The 24,567-nt window shown below is 40.7% G+C and overlaps 1 protein-coding gene across 2 annotated transcripts in view; it reads right to left on the reverse strand.

Moving 5' to 3' along the window:
- Positions 1 to 24,567, reverse strand: part of RAMP3 (receptor activity modifying protein 3) — a gene marked incomplete at its 3' end in the record, with an annotated part of 149,825 nt that overhangs the window by 107,443 nt on the left and 17,815 nt on the right. The gene's annotated exons all lie outside the window — the stretch shown is intronic.

Consider the following 24,567-nt stretch of genomic DNA (forward strand, 5'->3'; position numbering starts at 1 on the left):
ACATTTGCAGGGGTGTCAAACTGCCAGCCTGCAGGCCGGACATATCACAAGGAAACCACGCCCACCCTATTGCCGGCAACGGAGAAAAAGCTTTGATACATCGTGCAACGTCACGTGATGTCACGAGTTTGACATGTCTGCATTAGAGGGTGGAACTGTGATTGAGATACATGAGACCCTTTTGAGTCAGAGCTGTCAAAAGTCTATTGACACCTTTGAAAACCAGCACAATTAATCAAACTTCCTTCAAACCTTTACTATCAGATAGTTTATATTTATCATTCAGAGGAAAAATCTTCATATTTACTAAATACAAAGGAAACACATATCAGGTTAAACAATATTTTATCCCATTTTCTTACTGCATTAAATGACATTCTACAAAACATAATGGAAGGCAACAAAATAGCTAAGACAGCAAAACCACATTAAGTAGAAAATCAGCCCAAATGTAATTGTATTCATTAGGATTTTGAAATTATAAGGTAACATTTTTTCTAGCTAAGGATTTAGTGCTCAAATATGCTTGAAATGGAAAATGACAGCAAGTTTGAGGAAAAAACAAACAAAAAGCCTTTACTAGTCAAAAGAGCACTATTATCACACAATGCCAATAATGCTGTATTAAGCAACTTCATAACTAGACAAATATCTAAAAAATAAGAAAAAGCATGGAAAGAAGTTAATTTATATATTAATATATAAAGATATTAAATTATACCAACTTAGATGAACTGCTCTTTAATTTTAGTATATTAATATGTCTCTAATAAGTATTATGTATTATTCCCCTCTATTTTTATGGATATGGATTTCAATTCTTCTACCAATAGCACTCTGAACTCTATTTTAAGATTACCCCAAAGCCTAGTCTTAATTTCTTCTGCTTTGGAACAATGACAACACCTTCAGTCTCTGAAAATTACATCTAGTATTATCCCTGGAGACTTCATTCAGAACAGACTTTCCAAGACTAGTCCTTTTCTCCTTGCCTGAATTTTCATTCAAATCAAGCTTGTCCAATATAAGGACGACTCATGGTTTCTTCTGATACTTATACATAGAGCAAAGAAAAATATAAAACTTTTTTCACTAAAGCCTTGACTCTTTTATGACTTGTGGATTTCCAGAATTCCTGAGTCAGCATGGCTGGTTCAGGAATTCTGGGTATTGAAATCCACAAGTCATAAAAGAGCCAAGGTTCCATACCCCTGAACTAGAGCATATATGTGCATATTTTCTTTTTTCACATTACAATATAATCATTTCTAGATATGATTTTCCTCTGCTGAACATAAATAATTTTTATGACATGTCATTTTGGGGATAAATTTTATATTTATAGAAAATAGGCAGGAGTAATCTACTGGATTAATTGTTCTAAAATTTCATTGATGGGCATTAATTAAATCTTACAGGATTTTTAAAAGAAAATCCATTTTTGTTCCATTTTGTTTAGTTTTTCTGTAGTAGTTGTTTGGATTTTGTGTTTAGGAAAGGTACAAACAAACTCATTGTCCAAAGGTAGATAATGCTATCACATTTAAAAATAAGGCAAAGTTCTTCCCTTGAGAAAATAGAATTTATGCGTTCTTACTTTGTACGTGTTCTTACATCTGCCATATTTTGTAGTTTTTAATGAAGAATCCTAGAATTGGGATAAATTCAGACTTCTGGGAAAGACTCTCTGTCTAGAAAACATTGTTGTAATACTGAAATCATTTTAGTTTTTCTACGTTATTATTTTAAGTAGTAATAGTAACCAATATCTTTAGATCTATATAAAAACCTTGTTAACACTTGGTGACATTATCATAAATTGAAGACACAATAAAAAGTGTTCCATAAACCACAAGTATTTATTTATTATTAATTCTATACAGCACCCTAAGATGTAAATTTGAGGATAAAGTGATTCTATTAAATCCAACTAAACTGAGTATAGCTAGAAGTTAAAATGCAGCATGGTTCAGTAGATACTACTGTAGCAGACCTGGGCATGCCACATCTGGCCATTTGGCTGTCCCTGTCTAGCTCACATGAAGTCAAATGAAAATTAGAAAGCAAATGTAAATAAGTGTATTGCAGGGAGTGGAAGAAGAAGCCAAGTTGGTCTACTCTAGTCAATGCAGTCACAGTGCATTCCTTCAGTCAGCTGGTTGCTGCAGGAGGGCAAGGGAAGAAAGCACTTTTCTGTATCTATGCAGAGCTTTCCCTCACCTGGAGCAGCCTGAGGAGGTAGCAGTGGCAGTCATCGCATGAGGGGACATGGGCTCGGCCATCCACCATCACCTTGGTCAAAGTGTGACCTTGCAGGTGAATGAGTGGAGCACAGACAGGAACTATTGGTTTGGCCCTCCACAATAGTCCATTTCCTCATGTGGCTGCTTGAGAAAATTAATTGCCCACTCCCGGCCTATAGCAACAGAAGTAACTCAAGTTTTATAATTAAATTGCCGATCAGATAAATGATTCAGATTTAGTACATGTACACTTATGTAGACATCACACACACACACACACACACACACACACACACACACACACACTCCAGCAATGGATTTTGGTTTTTGCATATTCCTACTCAATTATTCTAAAAATATTTTATTTTAATGCATCTACTTCTCATTCCAATTCCATTTGCGCTTCTAAATAGTTCTATTCAAAAGTCTTTATTGATTAGCCCTTGGGCCATATCAAAGTGCAAAGTTCCAGCAACAAATTGTTACTAAAATTTGATAAAAGCAATTTAAAATGGAATTTGATAAAATACAATTTAAAATGGAATTAGAATAAAATACGATTTAAAATAAAATGGGAATAAAATACAATCTAAAATTAAATTGTATAGTGTACAATAATTTAAGATATAGATAAAATATGATAAAATTATATTTTGGAGTCGCTCTTGCAATCAGTCCTACATATGCAGATCTCAACCGAACCATTTTGTTAAAGTACTGTGCTACATTAAATGTTATTTTCAAGTTCTGGCTGGACATAAGGTAAGTTGTTTTGATATGGGGATCCCAATGGGTCATTTGTTTGGTATATAGACCAAGATATTTATCTCTCACCCTCTTATACAGGCAACAGTCAAATAGGATGTGAGCCAGGTCTTCTACCTCTGCCATTCCACAAATGCAGAGACACTCATTGTAGGGTATAGCATGAAATTTCCCATATCTGACCATTGTGTCAAGCTGTTCGAATCTTGCTCATGTAAATATCTCCCTAAAATGTTTTGGCAGTTATAACTTCAAATAACTGTCTACTTGAAAAGTACATTTGTATTTACTCAGCCATTTCAAGTTACTCACCTTACCAAGAATAGCTATATCATTTTGTGCTTCTATATCTTTAATTCTTAGGGCAATTCTTTTTTTTTTTTGGATTGTTCTCCTGTTATGCAAGAGACAGGAAGGCCACAGCTTCTTACAAAATTTGTTAGTTTGGTGATCCAGGAGATTTGTGATTGTAGTTTTATTTGCTCTAGTAGTAGGCATAACTTGGGCAGTCTATCAGTCTTCGATTCATTAACTTTGCATCAGTAGTTATAAGCTCTCATTTTAGATAATGCCTGAACTGTATGAATTCCCAATTCAGCTCTAACTGCTGCAGATAAATAGTTCTATTCAGTTTATGAAATGGAAGAGTAAAGAAAATAAATCTGATGATGTAAACCAATGGATCCATGTACAAGGCAACTCTTGTGTATCTCAGTTTCATTAAAGGATAGAAAATGAAGTAGCTGGAAAGCACATGCTACTAGGAATCTTAACATTTTATTTTTAATCCTTGTGGTGGTAAAAGCAATATGTATTGCTGAGAGTCTTACCCTTACTGGGATTTCCCCTCTTTTCTCAAAACTCTGGGTAGAGTTCTCCAGGGCCGCCTGAGCTTATGGCTTGGGCGGCTGAAGGATTGAACTCCCCCGTAGCCTGGGCTGCTCCCAGCTGGCCAGCGCCTCTGCTCCTGATTTCTTGGAGCAGAGCCAGGCGTCTGCGACCACCCCTGCCTGAAGGAATGACTATGGATTAAAGGAGCAGGCAGAGCGATACAAGAGGAAAAGGTGAAGAGGATTATTATATTTTACTCTCCAGCTTGATGGACTTTTTTGGATTATAAATCTGAAGTGAAAGTGCGTCACAATTAGTAAAAGATGGCGGCTAAACCACCCCCTAAAACTCTTCGGAGTGCTGGAACTTCGCCGGTGCAACAATCATTACTGCAGGCGCTGCATCCTCCTGATGTATTGACATCAAAGGACTTACAAGATGCTCTTGAAAAACACACCCAGGTAATTTTGGAATCAATTAATGATAGATTTGCACAGATGGAGGAGAAATTGGAGAAATTGGAGGAGAGGATGGAGGAGAGGATGGAACAGAAGTTTAGAGTGATGAAGGTAGACATCTTGTCTTCAGTGTGTAAAGTGGCTCGTTGTGTGGAAGAATTGGAGGAAAAGCTAGAAGATTTGACTCAAAAGAATGCTATATTAGAAGCAAAAGTATTGGAGAATGAAGATAAAATGGAAAAGGAACTGAGTCTTGCTCAATATTACCAGATGCAGTTTGCCATTAGAATTAGAGGCTTAAAGGAGAATATTAAGGAAGATCTAAAGCAGCTGGTTTCTGAGGCTTTCGAAGTAGTATTGAAACAGCCAGCATCTGAAATAAAAGGAGGCATGGATAAAGTGTTTCGTGTGAATTCATGGATTGCTGGACAGAGAAAGTTGCCTAGAGATGTGGTGGTATATTTTGCAAAAAGGGAAACTAGAGATGAAGTTATACGAGCTGCTTATGATACTAAAGTTGTGATTGCTAATCAAGAAGTTTTGGTCTTAAAAGAAATTCCTCCAAAGATTTTAAGGAGAAGGAAGGATTTTACATTTCTTGTGCAAGAGCTCAAGCAACGAGATATAAGGTTCAGATGGGAGATCCCAGTTGGGTTGATGGTGACGCACGAAGGTAAAAGGTACCGTCTGGTTACTGTGATGCAAGCGCGTGATTTCTACAATAATGTTTTAAATGCAACGCCATTAACACTTCTGGAAGCTGAAAAGGGATCTGGAGAAGGAGTGCATCAAGAGGCTGAAGATGGTCAGATAGAAGACAACGGTGTTGGAGGAGATCAAGATATAACCTCATTGGATGATCCTATAGAACATAGGGTGACGCGTGCTGCTGCAAAACGATCTAAGAAGAGAAAATAGCAGAATTTGCAGAAGTCTATGGAATTTCTATGACGTATTTATAGTCAAGTATGGGAGGTGGGAAAAGGTTTGGGTGTAGACGCAATATATTTTTATATGTGGTGGTTTTGTGGAAAGGGTGAGGTTTTTTGGATTAAAGTTTGGTGGAATATACAGAAGATTCTCAAATGGAGGTTAAAGTTTTGTTCGCAATTTTTTTTTTTTTTTTTTGGTTTGGAATAATTATAGATGTGGCACTGGAAGAGGAACGGCCGATTATAGAAGAGTTGACTTTAAAGTTTTCTGATTTGGTTGAGGTGGTGAAGATTTTGGTTAATTTGAAAGATTATCTGTAAGAACGTTATATCATGGAATGGACAAAATGGATGGAGTCTAGGATAAGTATAGGGTTGGGAAGTATTATTTAGTATTTGAATAACTCTTTTTTCCTTTTTTTTCTTTTTCTTTTTCTCTTTCTATCTTGGGGTTTTTTTCCCCCCTTTTTTTGTTTTTAATATATATTTAATACTATTAAGGTTTGTTTTATCCTATATAAGCTAGAGAGTGTTTCTTTTTTTATTTTAGTTTTTTATATATATTTAATATTGCTAAGGTTTGTTTTATCCTATATAAGCTAGAGAGTGATGGATTTTAGAATTTATAGTTGTTAGTATATGGTTGTTTATGTTTGCTTTTTTTATATATATACCTTGTATTTAGCTCTGGGAAGTCGGGGGGGGAGGGGGGGAGGGGGGGAGGTAGGGGGGGAGGAGGGAGGGGGGGAGGGGGGAGGTAGGGGGGGAGGAGGGAGGGGGAAGGGGGGTTTTTTAAAGGAAAATTGTATCTTAAAACTTTTCAATAAAAAAAAAAATTCTGGGATTAGAACGTAATAGCTATTAACTTGAACAACTTTAAAGGACTGGATATTTTCTCTGATGAAAGATATGGCCAGGATTACTAATCCTGAAGACTCTGGTTGAATATAGCATGTCTTCAAAAGCCATTTACCAGGAAGATGGTACACAACTGAAGAATTTGGTTATGAAGAACAAAATGCTGGAGTAAACTAGGTTTGCTTGATTCAATCGGTGTGCTCTTATATTGTCATGAACTCATGCTCAAATCCAGGAGTTCTATAATTATGAAGGATGGGTTTATTACAAAGTGGGTTTATTAATTTAATTTAATTTAATTTAATAATTTAATTTGTATACCGCCCTTCTCCCGGAAGACTCAGGGCGGTGAACAGGGCAATACACAATAAAAATAGAATACAAAAATTAAAAAGACATTAAACATTATGCCCATAAAATTAATACATATTAAAATTAAAACTATTTATAAAAACCCAACCCCATCCCGTCAGACCAGGCCAGCTTGTTTGAAAAAGAAGGTTTTGAGATCGCGCCGGAAGGAGCGAAGGTCGGGGGCCATCCGGAGCTCAACCGGTAAGCGGTTCCAGAGGTCTGGCGCGCCCACAGAGAACGCTCTCCCCCTGGGTGTCACCAATCGGCATTCTTTGATGGGCGGCACCCTGAGGAGGCCCTCTCTGTGGGAGCGCACTGGACGGAGGGAAGTTGACGCCGGCCGCAGGTGTTGCCGTAGGTAATCCGAACCCATGCCATGAAGGGCTTTGTAAGTCATCACTAACACCTTGAACCTCACCCGGAGAGCAACCGGTAGCCAATGCAGCTCGCGGAGCAAAGGTGTAACATGGGAGTATCAGGAAACTCCCAAGACAAATCGCGCGGCTGCATTCTGCACCAGTTGGAGTCTCCAGGTGGACCTCAAGGGCAGCCCCATCTAGAGAGCATTACAGTAGTCTAGACGAGAGGTCACGAGCGCATGAGTGACTGTGCGCAAGGCATCCCGGTCTAGATAGGGCTGCAACTGGCGCACCAGGCGAACCTGGGCAAAGGCCCCCCTAGTCACAGCTCCAATATGCTCTTCCAAAGAGAGCTGTGAATCTAGAAGGACCCCCAAGTTGCGGGCCCTATCTACGGGGGGGTAATAGCTCACCCCCCATGGCCAATGATGGAATAATCGGAATTTCCCGGGATGCCGGCACGAACAGCCACTCAGTCTTGTCAGGGTTGAGTCGAAGCCTGTTCCTCCCCATCCAGACCCGGACAGCCTCCAGGCAACGGGACATCACGTCGAGGGCATCACTGGGGTGGTTTGGGGTCGAAATAAAAAGCTGGGTATCATCAGCATATTGGTGATACCCAACTCCAAAACCACGAATGATCTCACCCAGCAGCTTCATATAGATGTTGAACAGGAGAGGCGAGACAAAGTAGTGTCAGGAAACCCAATAATTAAATTTGTTACATTGTGTCAATGAACTTCTAAAACCAGATGAAATTGGATTTTAACTGTTTTTAAAAACTACACAAGCCTGAAAATATCAGGCAATGCCTTGCCGGAATCAAATCTGATTGTTCAGTCCAATTATCCATAGAGGAGTTACTAAAAAGTCCCCTTTCTTTACAAAGGATAAAAATGTGGCTAAGATGCAATATAAGACCTAAAATAAACTTATTATGGTTTTTACAAGTGGAGAAAAATCAGGAGAAATATGGAAGTTCAGAAAATCCAAGCCTTGGCATCCTCTTTTGAAACTTTTTTGTATGGAATTTGACAACTCCCAAAGCTTGGTGGTGCAGTGATTAGAATACAGTACTGCATGCTACTTCTGCTGACTGCCATCTACCAGCAATTCAGCAATTGGATTCTCCCTAGCCCACGGCTGACTCAGCCTTTCGTCCTTCTGAGGTTGGTAAAATGGGGACCAGATTGCTGGGGGAAATATGCTGACTTTGTAAACTGCTTAGAGAGGGCTGTAAAGCACTGTGAAGCGGTATATAAGTCAAAGTGCTATTGCTATTAACATTAACACTCAAGGTTAATGAATAATAAATTATGCTCACTAATTTACAAAACCCTATTCTGCAAGTCATTTTGCAATCTAGTCACATTAGGAGCAATCCATATTTTTTCCCTGGATCTTGGGGGAAAAAACCAGATAACAAGAGTCAGCCTAGATCTGTTATGAAGGGAGCTGTCACTGGATATCCTACCGAAGATTTTCTCCCTGTCAGAAGTAATTGAAAGGTCTTCAAAATTTAAAATAGTAAGAGGAATTAACTGTAAGAGGAAGTACCTTTAAGAAGAAATAGCTAGCTGAAAGATAAAACTGAATTGGATAACAGAAAAACTAGCTGAATGGGATAACAGGAAAGTCAAACTGAACTGAAAAACAGGAAAAAACCTATTGTTCTAAGGAGCCATAAAATATCCCCAAAACTCAAAAACAGGCAACTGAGCATGCCTGATAGCTGATGAATATGATTTGATACACCTTCCAAATATTATCTGCTAATTTTAATGTGTGTATGATGTATAAGAATAGAATAGGAGGACCTATACCATCTCAGACAAGTGACTAACCTCTTATTAAAAATCTCCAGTGATGGAGCACCTATGATTTCTGGAGGCAAGCTGTTCCACTGGTTAATTGTCCTCACTGTCAGGAAGTTTCCAGGTTACTTCTCTCTTTGATCAGTTTCCAATCATTGTTTCTTCTCCTGTCCTCTGGTGCTTTGGAGAATAATTTGACACTTTGGAGAATAATCGGACAGTCTTGAGCATGTTATCTGGACTGAGTTTGATCCTGTTTCCCGATGATGTGGACAGGATTATGGAAAGGCTGAGTTCCACCACCTGTTTATTGGACCCGTGTCCCTCCTGGCTGATTTATGCAGGTCGGGAGGAGACACGGAGCTGGTTCCAGGCAGTAATATCTGCCTCCTTGAGTGAGGGTGTCTTCCCCACCGCTTTGAAGGAGGCGGTGGTGAGGCCCCTTCTCAAGAAGCCTGCCCTGGACCCAGCGATTTTAAACAACTATCATCCGGTCTCCAACCTTCGCTTTTTGGCGAAGGTTGTTGAGAGTGTGGTGGCGGATCAGCTTCCTCTGTTCCTGGAGGAAACTGATTATCTGGACCCGTACCAATCGGGTTTCAGGCCTGGGTACAGCACGGAGACGGCATTGGTCGCGCTGGTGAATGATCTGTGGCAGGCTTGGGACAGAGGTTGTTCCTCTGTCCTAGTTCTTTTAGATCTCTCAGCGGCTTTTGATACCATCGACCATGGTATCCTACTGCGGCGTCTCAGGGGGTTGGGAGTGGGAGGCACTGTTTTACAGTGGTTCTCCTCCTATCTCCTGGGCCGCTCACAGTCGGTGTTGACGGGAGGGCAGAGGTCCGCCCCGAGGCCTCTCGTTTCTGGAGTTCCTCAGGGGTCGGTTCTCTCTACCCTCCTGTTCAACATCTATATGAAGCCACTGGGCGAGATCATACATGGTTACATCAGTACGCTGATGATACCCAACTTTTTTTCTCCACCACGAACCAACCCAGTGATGCCCTCGCTGTAATGTCCCGTTGCCTGGAGGCGGTCCGGGTCTGGATGGGGAGAAACAGGCTTCGTCTCAATCCCACCAAGACTGAGTGGCTGTGCATATCAGCATCTCGGACTAACCAGTTCATTCCACCTTTAATGATGGGAGGTGAGGAGTTACCCCCCCCCCGTCGATAGGGCTTGCAACTTGGGTGTCCTCCTGGATTCGCGGCTCAGTTTAGAAGACCATATAGGAGCCGTGACCAGGGGGGCTTTGCCCAGGTTCACCTGGTGCGCCAGTTGCGGCCCTACCTGGACCGAGATGCCCTGTGCACAGTCACTCATGCGCTCGTGACCTCTCGATTGGACTACTGCAACGCTCTCTACATGGGGCTGCCCTTGAGAACCACTTGGAGGCTTCAGCTGGTGCAGAATGCGGCCGTGCGGGTTGTGATGGGGGTTTCCTGATACTCCCATGTAACACCTCTGCTCCGCAAGCTGCATTGGCTTCCGGTTGCCCTCCAGGTGAGATTCAAGGTGCTGGTGATGACCTATAAAGCCCTAAATGGCTTGGGTCCGGGATATCTGAGGGAACACCTGCTGCCGGCATCAAGCTCCCTTCGTCCTGTCCGCTCCCACAGGGAGGGTCTTCTCAGGGTACCACCGGTAAAAGATTGCCGGCAGATAACACCCAGGGGAAGGGCCTTCTCTGTGGGTGCACCTGCCCTTTGGAACCAGCTGCCCGTAGAGCTTAGGACTGCCCTGACCTTCGCTCATTCTGCCGGGACCTGAAGACTTGGCTCTTTGAGCTTTCTGGCCTGGACTGAGAGTATTAATTGGGGTTTTAATTGGATTTTAATTGGGGTTTTATATTTATTCAAGGTCTAAATGTAATCATTTTAACTGTTCTTAATTTTTGTAATTGTTATCTTAAAAACCTTGTGAACCGCCCTGAGTCCTACAGGAGAAGGGCAATATATAAGTCTAATAAGAAAGAAAGAAAGAAAGAAAGAAAGAAAGAAAGAAAGAAAGAAAGAAAGAAAGAAAGAAAGAAAGAAAGAAAGGAAGGAAGGAAGGAAGGAAGGAAGGAAGGAAGGAAGGAAGGAAGGAAGGAGGGAGGGGAGGGAAGGAAGAAAGGAAGAAAGAAAGAAAGACACCCTCTTCTATAGGTAATACCTGGCTCAATACTAGTAACTGTAATTTAATTTAATTTAATTTAATTTAATTTAATTTAATTAGCATAATGAATAAACATACAGACTGCTCTATTCTAATTTTTACAAATGTGAAAATAATTTGTCACATATGCTATGCTATTATGAAAGCTTAATTAACTATTCAAATGAGCTTTGTTACCAGAATCTGCTGAATCATCAAGCAATCCAAATAATTGTTGTGCTAGAAATGTGGAGTGACACAAATATCACAACTTTTCACAACATTTTTTTTCTTTCTGAGTTAGATTGTCTCATTTTATGAGTCTATGGCCACCTAGCAAAATTCCAAGATGGCAGCAGCGTAGGAAGCAGTATCGGATCACAAGGAGAGAAGTTACCAAACTAAGTAGGAACGGGGGGAGGAGAAAAAGAAGCAGAAAGTTAGATAAGGAAGATAGAAAGGATAAAGGAAAAGAAGAAAATGGGGCAAGGAGGAAAACACCAGCATACAGGAGAGCAGCGAATGAATAGCTGCAAGTGGAGTCAGAGGCAGCCGGCAGCAAAGAACAAGAGCTCAGGAGCACAGCAGCTTAATGCTGGGGAAAAAAGGTAACTGAGAGCAGCAAACTGGCAGCTGAATAGCAGACAAGGAAGGAGCCTGTTGAAGGCAGTGAACTGCCAAGATCACAGGTTTAAAGGTTGGTCATCTGACCCTTGTATCTGCAAGAGGAATTAACTGTTCAAAGGGACGCTCTGCATGAAACTTAATCCAGGTTGAGAGAGGCCCAGCTGCACCCAAGAGGCTTACCCAAGAGACCAAAGGCCAACTGAAGAGGAACCAAAGCACCACCCCCCCATCTGACACAGCAGCCACACAGGATCATAAAGGGGATGTTGGAGGACTTCCAGGGCAATGGAAACCTACCTGAAAGTCCCGGTGGCCCAGCAACCTAGCCCGGCCCAATAAAGCAGAGACCGGCATGGCAAACCAGGCGATGCAGTGCAGCAACAATGCGAGTGGGGGACAGGAGGTGGCCGGTGGTAGTGCAGAGCAGCAAACCGGTGAGGTGGCTGGGGGCAGCACACCAGAGGAGGCAGCATAGCACAGTGGACTGGTGAGGTGGCAAGGGGCAGCATAGAGGTAGCGGGTGGCGGCAGCGCACAGCAACGGATGGTAGGTGACTGGGAGTGACACAGAGGTGGTGGACAGCGGCATTAGCAGACCAAGAGGTCTGCAGGCAGTGGCGAGGCATACAACAGAGGCAGCAGAGCAGCAGAGGACTCAAATGGCAGCTCTAGAGAACCTGGCTAAACAGAAAAGCTAGAAACAAAGCACATCCACCAACCAAAAAGGGATTTTCAAACAACAAACTCATGGAACAGGTGACAGATACTATTGTGGTATGCAACACATGTTCCATGTATGTGCTTGTGCCCAAAGAACACCCTAATTATATATACATTAGATGTAAACCATGTGAACTACTACAGGAAAAAGTAAGGAACTTAGAGGCAACCCTAGCCAAACCCCAGTGTACAAAAGAAAGCTCTACCCAAACTGAGCCAGATAATGAATAACTCCCAAAGGATTTGACCCTAAAAATAAATCCTTGGAGGAAGACAAATGGAGATATGTCGCACATAGAAGGAAACACAATATTCAAAGTAAGAAGCAGCATACAACTAACAAACCCCTTCTGCCCAATCCAACCCATCCAGAAGCAGCCCCATTAAAACTAAGCAATCAATTTCTCCCATTAGATGGAAACACGCAGATCCACAACCTCCTCCTCAAAGAAAACATGCAGACACCTAGCAAAGAAACAACTTCAAATATCCCTTAAAAAAGTCACATCAACAAACACACCTGAGACAAACAGAAAAGCACCCCAGACTGCAGCGCCCCAAAAAGGAAGGCTAGTGTGGGTAATAGGAGATTCTATCCTCAAAGGAACAGAATCATCCACCTGCAGACTGGACACCTGTCTCCCTGGAGCAAAAATCAAAGATGTGGCTGAGAACCTAACCAAAATAATTACGCCTACAGATTACTATTCTTTCCTCCACCACATTGGGATGAATGACACAACAAAGAACCTGAGTACAATAGTGAGAGATTACAAACAACTAGGAGATAAAGTTAAGAAGCTAGGACAGTGGTGGCGAACCTTTTAGAGACCAAGTACCCAAACTGCAACCTAAAACCCACTTATGCATCGCCGGATGCCAGGTGGGTATGGCCACTGAGTGGGCTTGGCTATGGTAGTCATGGCAGCATGGGTGGGCATGGCCTAGGCATGGCCACCTCGATGTTGGTCCTCAGGAGGGATGCCTGTGGGGGCCGCTTTGAAGGAGATCCAGGGGGTCTCTGGCAGGTGGGGCAATGGGCAGGAGGCTCATCTTGTTTTGGCAATGAGCCAATCAGATCACAGTAGGATTCAGTTATTGTTGTCATGTATTGAAGCTGAGAGAAGGACGTTTGTCAGTGTGTTATGTGATTGCTATCAAGTTGGTTGGGTTTTTTGTGTTCTTTCATTTAGTGAGCTTGTAAAACATAATAAAATTAAAGTAATGGTGCAATGAGTTGACTGGTCACCCAGAAAGTGATGTAAAATAGTATTATTAAGTGAACAAGGCTATAGTTATAAAGAAATTAGAAGAAAAATTGGTGGAAACTTAACCAAAGGTGGCATTTCTACTCTACACTTTTCCCAAAAGGTTTCCACAATTTTGGCCACTACTGTATGAGTGGGGAATTAAACAATGAAAGCACAGCGTCTTGGATTTTACAGGTTCATTTTACCAGTTGCTGAAAATAACAGAAATCTGAAGCTGAATGTCTATACTAACAGATACAACAGATATAAAATCTGGATGAAGAATGGTCAATAAAGCATTCTTGGTTGTCTATTTTATCTTTCCTAATAAGCTCTAACCAACTTCCTCACTTAACTTTTCAAAACCTGTGGGTCCCACACCATTCCACATACCTGCAAGAAAACAGCTGCAATCTGAGTACTGTAACTCAGGGCTTTTCCAGTTGCCTAGCAAGGTTTCAAAAACTTGATGACCCCCCCCTCCCAAAAAAGGAAAAAAAGTGATAAAGTCCATGCAGAGCAAGAGAAGCGAGGTCGGCCTCTTCTGGCAAAGGGATGCACTGAAAATGTCCTTTGATTTGGAAGAAGCGAGGATCGGGGCTGGGATCCCTTCTGGTGATCCCAGGGAGAGGCAACGTTCCCAGATAATCCCCCCGCAAAAAAATAAAGCAGAGGGAAAAACTCCTCCAAACATTAACCAGCACCCTCATAGAAGGTGGGCAGTGGAAGGGCGGGAAACTTCCATGGAGGGATTGGAACGTCCAGCTGTCTCTGGGAGGAGCTACTGGTGGCGACAGGCAGAGGGTGAAGACCTGCTGGCGGGATTAAGGGATGGTGGGAAGAGCAAAGTCTGTCCTGTGGCTTCCTCCTCTCGGGCTTGTCTCTGGCTCCTTTCCATTCCCTGGCCAGCCGCTTGGTGAGGGGAGCAAACGGACACCAGGGCCAGTCTCCCAAGGAAGGAAAATGGCATTCACTCAGTGCGGGAAGAGTGAGGTGTGCTGGTGGGTGAAGCGTGGAAATCAGCTCCATTGAAGGCTCCGAGCCGCAGCCGGCTGGACGAAGGAGGCTCTGTTCAGCTTTGGTTCCCTTCTTCGCAGCTGGAGAGACCCTGGTCGGGCTCTGGGAGATCCTCCTGCGCTCCCTCCGGACACGATCACATGATTGCAAGGGAGAAAGCGCCACCGCCTCTTCCTTCAGCCCAGCCTCAGGCTTTGTGGGTTGCCTGTGTGGTTGTCACGCTAACACATGCAATCAGCCTCCACAGTGCCACTGGCACCTGTAATCTGCCTGGCCTCTGCTCTGCCTGCTTTGCGCAGCTCCTCCTGCCCCCCCATGCCTGCTGTTAACCCTCCCACCACCATACAGGGTAAGGTTGCCGGCCCCACCCCTGCCCAGATGGCCTCACCTCCCCCAAGCATTTTTTTACTAACCTGCCTTTCAGCTGCATTCCATTTCTCCATTTGCTTCTCAGCCTTTGCCACATGTTTGTGGGACTATCGGTAAAAAAAAAGTTCCATGAGACTTTCTAACTTCTTATGAGATCTTGCGAGAACTTCTCGCAAGATCTCATAAGAAGTTAGAAAGTCTCATGGAACTTTTTTTTTCCCCGATAGTCCCACAAACACGTGGTGAAGGCTGAGAAGCGAATGGAGAAACGGAATGTAGCTAAAAGGCAGGTTAGAAAAAAAAAACCTCTTGGGGGAGGGGAGGGCATCTGGGGAGGGGTGGGACCGGCAACCTTACTCTTGCAACTTCAGCAAGTGTCTGGCAGGGGGAGGGAAGCAACAGGCCCCACCCCACCCCTCGCATGGTGTGCCACTCCCCTCATCCCCACCCAGCACCTTTTTTCCAGCTCCAGCTCTGATGCATCACTTCCTTTGCCACTGTGCGAGACTGAAAAAAAAGTTCAATCAAGCAATTTCAACTTTGCGACATCTTTTTTTCCCCCGTGAAATTGACTGAAGCTTTTTTTTTTGCAAATGGCAGCAGAGGCCTAGGACTGGGGCAATAGCGCATGTGTCCACAGAGAGGTCTCTGCATGCCACCTGTGCCATGCATGCCATAGGTTTGCCACCACGAAGCTAGGAGCACAAGTAGTGTTCTCATCAGTACTCCCAACAAAAGGCCAACCCCCATTGAGGGGGAAAAAGAATTTTAGAAATAAACCATTGGCTAAAGGGTTGGTGTCACCAAGAAAACTTTGGTTTCCTGGATCATGGACTGCATTTCCTACACAAACCCAACCAATCAGAAGAAATAGATGAACTCTGCCAACTAGTAAACAAATGTATGTAGGAAGCATACCATATTAGTAATAGGGAAATTCAACTATCTAGATATCAACTGGGAGACAAACCACAACGAGCGGGAGGTCAAACGATTCCTAATCAACCTAGCTGACAACTTTGTCACCCAAAAGATGGAGGAGAGAACTAGACATAAAGCTATACTGGACTTGATTCTTACTAAAAAAAAGTCATAAAGGACAAATAAAAAAATGGAAAAAGGGGGAAATAACTAAAGTTGATTATCAGCAGACAGCCCGAACATGCAAAGATGAAGTCAGGAAAGTAAAGGCTCAGAATGAACAAAGACTTGCAACAAAAATCAATGACAATAAAAAAATTTCTTCCAACATATTAACAAGAAACTGTAGGCCCACTAAAGAGAGAAGATGGCAAGGAAATTGCAGGCAACAGGGAGAAAGCAGAGCTGCTTAAATCATACTTTGTGTCAGTCTTCAAACAAAAAGAAACTATAGCCCAGCACACCAAAAAAACCACTGCAAAAGACATACTAGAACCAAAAATTAAAATAAGCAAGAAAATGGTAAGGGGACACCTATCCAATCTTGACAAATATAAATCACCAGGACCCGACAAGCTACATCTCAGAGTTCTGAAAGAGCTGGCAGATGTTATCTCAGAACCATTGCACAACATCTTTCATAAAATCTGGAGCACCGGGAAGTACCAGATGATTGGAAAAGGGCTGATGTGGTGTCCATCTTCAAGAAAGGAAAAAAAAAATAGACCCAGGAAAGTACAGACCAATCAGTTTAACATCAATACCTGGGAAGATCCTAGAAAAGATAATCAAAAAACAGATCTGGTCGTGTTATTTACCAAAGCACCAGAGGGCAATATAAGAAACAACAGTTGGAAACTGATAAAAGAGAGAAGCAACCTGGAATTAAGGAGAAACTTCCTAACAACCTACTCCTTGGTAAGCTAGAAAAAGGTGGAATACACAACATCACCACAAGATGGATCTGTAGCTGGCTGACAAACTGTAATCAGTGAGTAATCCTCAATGGCACAACATCCACATGGAGAGAAGTAAGCAGTGGAGTACCACAAGGTTCCATCTTAGACCTAGTACTCTTCAATATCTTCATCAATGACATAGATGAGGGAATTGAAGGGGAACTCATCAAATTTGCAGATGACACAATGGGCCCTATCCAACAAAATGAGTTTCAATGTGAAGAAAAGCGAAGTCTTACATTTGGAAAAACCAAAGGTACAAATACAGATTGGGCGAGACCTGGCTTAAAAACAGTAACTGTGAGGGGGACCTTGGAGTCCTAGTGGACGATACTTGACTATGAGCCAGCAGTGTGCAGCAGCACCCAGAAAAGCTATTAGTACCGCTTTATAAAACCCTAGTAAGACCACACCTAGAATACTGCAGCCAATTTTGGTCACCATATCCCAAAAACATGTTGAGAGTTTGGGGAAAAAAATTCGGAGAAGAGCAACTAAGATGATCAAAGGCCTGAAAACTAAAACATACGAAGAACGGCTACAAGACTTGGGTTTGGCTAGTCTAAAGAAAAGAAGAAATAGGGGAGACAGCAGTATTTTAGTATCTGAGGGGCTGCCACAAGGCAGAGCAGGTCATGTTATTTACCAAAGCACCAGAGGGCAGGACAAAAAACAACAGTTGGAAACTGATCAGAGAGAGAAGCAACCTGGAATTAAGAAACTTCCTAACACTGAAGACAATTAACCAGTGGACCAGCTTACCTTCAGAAGTTGTGGAGATTTTTAAGAGACTGGCCAGTCACTTGTCTGAAATGGTATAGGTTCTTCTGCTTGAGCAGAGGACTGGACTAGAAGACCTCCAAGGTCCCTTCCAGCTCTACTCTATTCTAAACGTACCAGATATACTCTTATTATTGTTCACTTAAAAGGGACAAAAAATATATAATGTCAAACTTGTATTAGAAGTCAAGGAATAAAACTGTCTCTATAACTATACCTAGGAGAAGAATACTGTGGCAAGATTGGTGTCAACCTTACCTGGTAGGCCAGACAGGAAACAATACCAGATAGTTTAATTTGACTTTATTGGAAAACTATATTAACAGAATCTGAAAGTTTGAAAGTACAATTCTCCCACTGTATGGTCTGAGAATTTAGGGAGCCCTTCTGAGGCTCTTACTTGATCCACCATGCAGTTGCAGGCTATAAGGAAAGAAGGGAAATGCAACAACAGCAGGTGAAAGATCAATTTATACCCTGATATCAAAGAAAGTGGTACTAAAGAATGCTCAAACTATTGAATAAATGCACTTATCTCACATGCAAATAAAATAATATATAAGATTAAAAATAATACATGAAGTGCCAGATGTACAAGCTGAATTCAGAAGAGGCAGGGACAGCCAAGATCACTTTTTATGCCTTTCAGTGGAAAGACCAAGGGGATTCCAAAAATTATTTGTGAATTATACAAAGGTTTTTGACTGAACAGATTACAAATTGATGAACATAACTTCAAAAGCATAAGAATACCACACCATCTGTCTATTGAAGAACGTATGACAAGGTTGCAATTGTTAGAACAGAATACACATAAAGTAAAAATGACTATGGAGATTCTCAGTCATCTAGGTCATGGTTGTCGCAAAGGTGCTTTTTCACAAGGCAACTGGGCTTTTTCTTTTCTTTTTCTTTTTTTTGTACTTTTCGCTTCTTGGATGAAAAACAAAACATCTTCAAAGAAAAAAGAAAGTCCAGTTGCCTCGTGAAAAAGCACCTTTGGGATAAATGACTAATAATTGTACTATATTTAATTTTTAAATAGTATATCGTAAGAAATGCTGTGCTACAAAATTTAGAAATTAGAATTAAAATTGCTGAAAGACATTTCAGAAACATCAGGTGTGTGGGTTATATCACTTTGCAAGGAAGATGGATGCAAGGAAGACTTAAGGAATAGCTTATTGAAGAGAAAAAATAAAGTGCAAAGGCAAGAATAATATTTTTTTTAAAAAAAGATGAGGTCAACAATTGGCAATGTCAACCCAACACAGTTAGGAAAGTTTTGGCTGCTAAGAAGCCACATTACATTACTGGGTAAATCTTTGGTGAAGAATTTGGGAAGAAGTGCTCATATTGTTCCTTCGGCCATGAGTCAAAGAAGAACCAGATAACCTAACCCTCCAGATGTAATCCTTTAGAGTGTAGACTAATTCTGTTCTAAAAAATAACAAACAACTAATTAGGTCTCCCTTAGGAATGAATTGCATAATCAGTATGCAATTAAAAGCCTTTTCCAAAACCACCCTCTAAGATAGGAGATCTAAAAACAACTTAGTTAAGAATGCTGCCAGTAATTTTATATATTTTATATATAATTTTATATATGTTTATATTTTTGAAGATCAGCATCAGCATTTTGGACTACAAAGAGAAACAAACTTAGAGACAGTAAAGATCTTTGTAGATAAGTATAATATACTCAATAACTTGGTTGCTCTATTCTGAAATACAGTTGTGAAATTTCCAAAAGCTACTTGAAAGAGGTTTCTTTATAGTTATAAGTTTCCACCTGCATGTTACTATAATGTGCATAGCTACATCAAGGCCATTCCTTTCCAGAATGGCTACACTTAAATTTGAAGGAGACTTCATCAGCATAAATGTATCTCGAGTATTGAAAAGTAGTACTGAACACAAAATCTTTTCTGCAACTGCAAATTTCTTCTCATTCTTGGTAGCCAAAAATAAAATTAATTGTAACTGTTCCTTATCTTGTGGTACCTTGGTACTCATCATTAATTGGTTCCAGGAGGCACAATGAGTACCAAAAACAATGAGTATCAAAAAAAAACCCCATAAGGAATAATGTGGTGAATCACAAAGCAGACAACACTTCCAGTTTGTGCATTGAATACCAAACAAACAATGAGTACCAGGCAAAATTTTCACATCAAAATGGGTTGAATACTAAACTCGATGAGTTTCAAAGCAGTTGAGTACCAAGACACCATAACATGAACATCGACATTTTTTTCAATAGCTTCATATAGTTCCTATTCATATGCAAACCAATCACATTCTTGACAATGATAGAAAAATTGTCACTCATTTTGATTGTGGAAGAATATTTTTTTAAAAAGTGTGAAGATCTGTTTGAATTAATATTTTCTGTAATGTTTACAACAGTTTGTTGTAGCAATTATTATATCCACAATGAAAATTTTAAAAAGTCCTTCTAGTTTATGTTAAAAGTGTGTGTTTCTCTTTATCTCATTTGAAAAGCTTATTTTATTTCTTAACAAATAATGGAGATGCTTTGGATCAGTTCCAATTAAGAATGCCATACTGTAAAAATACCATTCAGGGGCTAACATTAGAGCAATATTTTTCTAAAAGTCTTTTCATTGTTGTTAAAACACTATGGAAGATGCAGTTTTTAATTGCAACTGGTGTGTGTGTGTGTGTGTGTGTGTGTGTGTGTGTGTCTGTGTGTACACGCTTGATCAAACTGCTGAGGTAGGTTAGATTAAAAGATACCGTATTTTCCGGCGTATAAGACGACTTTTTAACACATGAAAATCTTCTCAAAAATCGGGGGTCTTATACGCCCAGTCGCCTTATACGCCAGAAAATAGTAAATCCTCGGGAGCAGAGACGTTAGTGGAAACGGACAAATCCAGCGCTCGAGAATGGCGAAAGACGGCCTCCTCATAAATAAACCGACCAGCCCAACCAAGGCTGAGGCTCCAGCTTACCGGCGTCCAAGGGCAGCAGACCCCCCCTTTTTTTTGGAAGGGAGAGGGAGTTAAGCCCGTGCCGAGCCGCCGGCGCTCAGCGAGCACGAGAGCTCAAGGGAGCGCAGGAAGCCAGGCGGAGGCCGACCTGACATGTTCGCGTGGAGCTGAGCTTCACCTGACCCTGGGAGTTCGACCTACAGCAACACCCGCCCAGGAAGGCGTAGCTCGGGAATTGCGACAGGCAGACCGCAGCAGAAAGCTGGCGCTAGGGCTTCAGCAAACCGGGTTCGCCCCTCCGCCCTGAAGTAGAAGGCGGCCTTTTGAAAAGTAAATATTATAATATGTGCGGGGGTTTTCCCCTTTATTTCTTTTTCCCCTTTCTGTATACTCCAGCAATAACTTATGCAAGTGAAAGGAGGAAAAACCCCGAGTTTGCATTTTCTTGGAAAACTTTAGAAAAGCACAGCAAAATGCAGGGGAGGGTAAATGGGCTTCTCGATCTCAGTGCCACGCAGGGCTCCTTCTGGTTTCTAGTTACTTGGAAACTCAGGGCTTTCTTTGAGGGAATCTCAAACTTGCGGCGCAGGGCTGAGCCCGTTTCTTTCACCACCACCACCCCGCCCTCCGCTGCCCTGTTCATTAACTAACTTATGGAAAGAACCGCCTTCTTTCAGACCTGGTGCCTTCCCGAAGTGTTGGGCCACAATGCTTGTCGCTCCTGGCTGAAACAGCCAGCGCGTGTGGCTGAAGTAGAAGGGGGCGCCAAGGTGAGAGGAGATGAGGTTTAGGTGAGGAAGAGCAAAGCTGATCTTGAGGCCAAAAGCTCTTGATAAACCTTCACCTAACTCAGAAGCAGCCCTGACTTCCTACTTACCCGTATTTTCCGGCGTATAAGACTTTAACCCATGAAAGTCATCCCAAAAGTTGGGGGTCGTCTTATACGCCCAGTCGTCTTATATGCCGGAAAATACAGTGTTCATTCTTTTGCCAAGGCTTAAGCAAACTGATCACAGAGCTCAATACTCTGAGCAGCATAAACATTTGTTTTAATTTGCTTCACATAAATAGTTCCTAATCAGATCCAAAATCCTTCAATCAAATCATTACTTGATTATGATAGAAATATTGGGAGAAAATAATAAAAACAACTGATTTAATCTAATTCACTTTTACCCACAGCCCCTGTTGGAGCAGGGTAAATATAGGTAAATAAAAACTCTGCATGATTTTTCTTATTTAAATAATTAGTACTTGTGAACATTTCAACCTAAGAGAACCTGAGCAATTCACAAATCAGCCAAAAGTAATATTTTTCCTTGATTCATGATGACCACAATAATACTGACCAATAGTCAGGACAATTAAAGAGATCTTCATTGTTATTATTCTGGGATTAGAGGAAACTGTATCATGATGTTTTTTCATGAATCTTAATGACAATAATTCAGTCTCTTTTACGAATTTATAGGAAACCAGTAACCTAGCTAACAATCTAAAAATGTGTGATTTCTTCTCCTAAAGGATTTTAATTACTATTTTCTTTATCTTAAGAAGTTCTGCTGGGGGTTGTTGGAAAATTGTTCTTACCGTATATTATTAACTTCACTGCTTTTCTAATTTTCAATCTTTGTGTGGCCAAATATTCTCTGACTATTCTCTGACTCAATGACACAGTGAAATAGATGTGGGACAGATAAGAATAAAATTATGGAAGGTGGTGTTAGTCTTTCTACTGCATTATCTTTTATCTCCAGGATCCAAAAATTCACTTCAGACCTCTTTTACAGGTATTGGAAAAGGAAAATAAAACCAGAATAATTTACTTAGGTACTCCACAGAAAATATTTTAATGCTGAAGAGCTATTTTGGTATAGACACTCTGCCTTTCATCTTTTCATTGTGGCTTTCTCTGCCAGTCAGTTTTATTTTCACCTCAACTTTTTATCTGAGTCCCTTAATTTTTATTAAGGCAGCAGAAAAGGGTATATAAAGAATTTCTGAACTGCTAGCACTAACAAAAAAAAATCATTGCAGAGAGGCGGAGCCAGCTGTCAAACGGAATGGCTGTGTTGAGACGCCGCTCCAAATGAGCGTGCCAATCTCGCAGCCTTTTCTCTGTTCCCGGTGGGTTTTTTAAAAGCCCCAGATCTCTCGGAGGGAGATCAGAAGAGGAGGCACCCAGCTGAGCAGTTCAGGATAGCGGTCCGAGCTGCAGAAAGCAGGAAAGCCTAGGAGAGAGCCGGGTGAAGGAGACGGCCCATTATGGTGTCCGTGAAGAAATGACAGCTGTCAGAAATAGTGGTGAGTCAGTGGGACAGCGATTCAACTAACCTGGTGGAGGAAACACTCAGCAAACTCTTGTAAGTGTTCTGGATTGCAAAATCTCTCCGGAGAATTTCAAAGATATGTTTAAAATACGTTTAAAGCAATCTATTCCAAACAAGAGGCAAAGGTAATCATAACCGGAGAATTAACAAATTGCATTCAAATACAAAAAGGTACGAGATAAGGCTGTCCACTATCTCCTTTATTATTCATTCTTTCTTTAGAAGCACTCACAAGAATAATCCGAAAAGATAAGGTGATTAAAGAATTAGAAATCAGAAAAGAGATATTTAAATTACAGGCTTATGCAGACGATTTAGTTTTCATTCAGGAAGACCCCTTAGAATCTGGAATAAGATTATTACAGGTGCTGGAAAATTATGGAGATGTTGCAGGATTGAAAATCAATAAAGAAAAAACTAAAATATTAGTTAAAAATATGTCCAATTTACAAGAAACTGAGCTAGTAGAAAAAATTAATATCCAGACGTCCAAAAGAGTAAGGTATTTGGGGATCCAACCGTCAGCAAGAAAAAAAGAAAATTATGACAAGTTAATGGACCAAATTACAGCAGACCTAGATAGATGGAAAAACTTGCAGCTCTCCTTTATGGGGAGAATAGCGACAATCAAGATGAGTATACTTCCCAAATTACTCTTTTTATTCCAATGTGTACCAATTAAATTAGGTAAGGATTTTTTTGAAAATTTAAACAGAATTACATCTAAATTTATCTGGCAAGGTAGAAAACTGAGAATCAAGTTAAAATTATTATAGGGATATAGAGCAGGGTTTAGATATGGATAGTTATTTACTGGATGTGAATATCCCAATACTTACACAAGAGCAACGGGAAGGGATGAATCAATTGATAACTGCTGAAGAAATTATTTTAGCAATTAAACAATTAAAAGTGGGTAAGGCACCCAGAACAGATGGTTTATCAGCTATTTATTATAAAAATTTACAATCAGAAATGGTGGAGCCTTTAAAAGAATTATTTAGAACAATACAATCTGGAGGAGGAGTGCCTCCATCATGGAAAACAGCATTTATAACTTTGATTCCGAAGGAAGATCAAGATCTTGTTCAACTTAAAAATTATAGGCCTAAATCGCTTTTAAATAATGATTATAAAATATTTGCAAAGATTTTAGCAAATAGATTAATGGGGGTTATGCAGCAAATGATTTACTCTGATCAAACAGGGTTTATAAGTGGTAGGCAAATGAAAAATAATGTGAGACATATTGTAACTTTATTAGACTATTTGCAAAGAAATAATCAAGTCACTGCAGCGCTGATTTTTTTGGATGCTGAAAAAGCATTTGATCAATTGAACTGGCAAGTTTTATTTAAAGTTTTGGAGAAAATGTAGTTTGGTGATAAGTTTTTACAATCTATTAGGGCAATATATCAAAAACAAACAGCTCAAATAATGATCAATGGTAGCTTAACAGAAGCTTGTAAAATTGAAAAGGGTACAAGACAGGGTTGTCCATTGTCGCCATTATTGTTTGTTTTAACATTGGAAATATTGTTGATTAAGATACGTGAATCAAAGAAAATAAAGGGAATTAAAATTAAAGATCAAGAAGATAGATTGGAAGCATTTGCAGATGACTTGGTTATTACATTAGGTCAACCAACTCAATCGGTTATAGATTTAATGGAAATGATTTTACAATATGGACAAGTCTCTGGATTTAAGGTAAATAGGCAAAAAACTAAACTATTGTCTAAAAATATGACCAAAGAACAAAAGGAAGTTTTAGGAAAACGGGATTTGAAATAGTTAAAAAGGTCAAATACTTGGGGGTATACCTTTCAGCTTCAAATGTGAAATTATATAAAATAATTATGAATTGTTATGGCTAAAAATACAAAAA

The sequence above is a fragment of the Vipera ursinii genome (genome assembly GCF_947247035.1).
Source record: "Vipera ursinii genome assembly, chromosome: Z".
Classification (NCBI taxonomy): Eukaryota; Metazoa; Chordata; class Lepidosauria; order Squamata; family Viperidae; genus Vipera; species Vipera ursinii.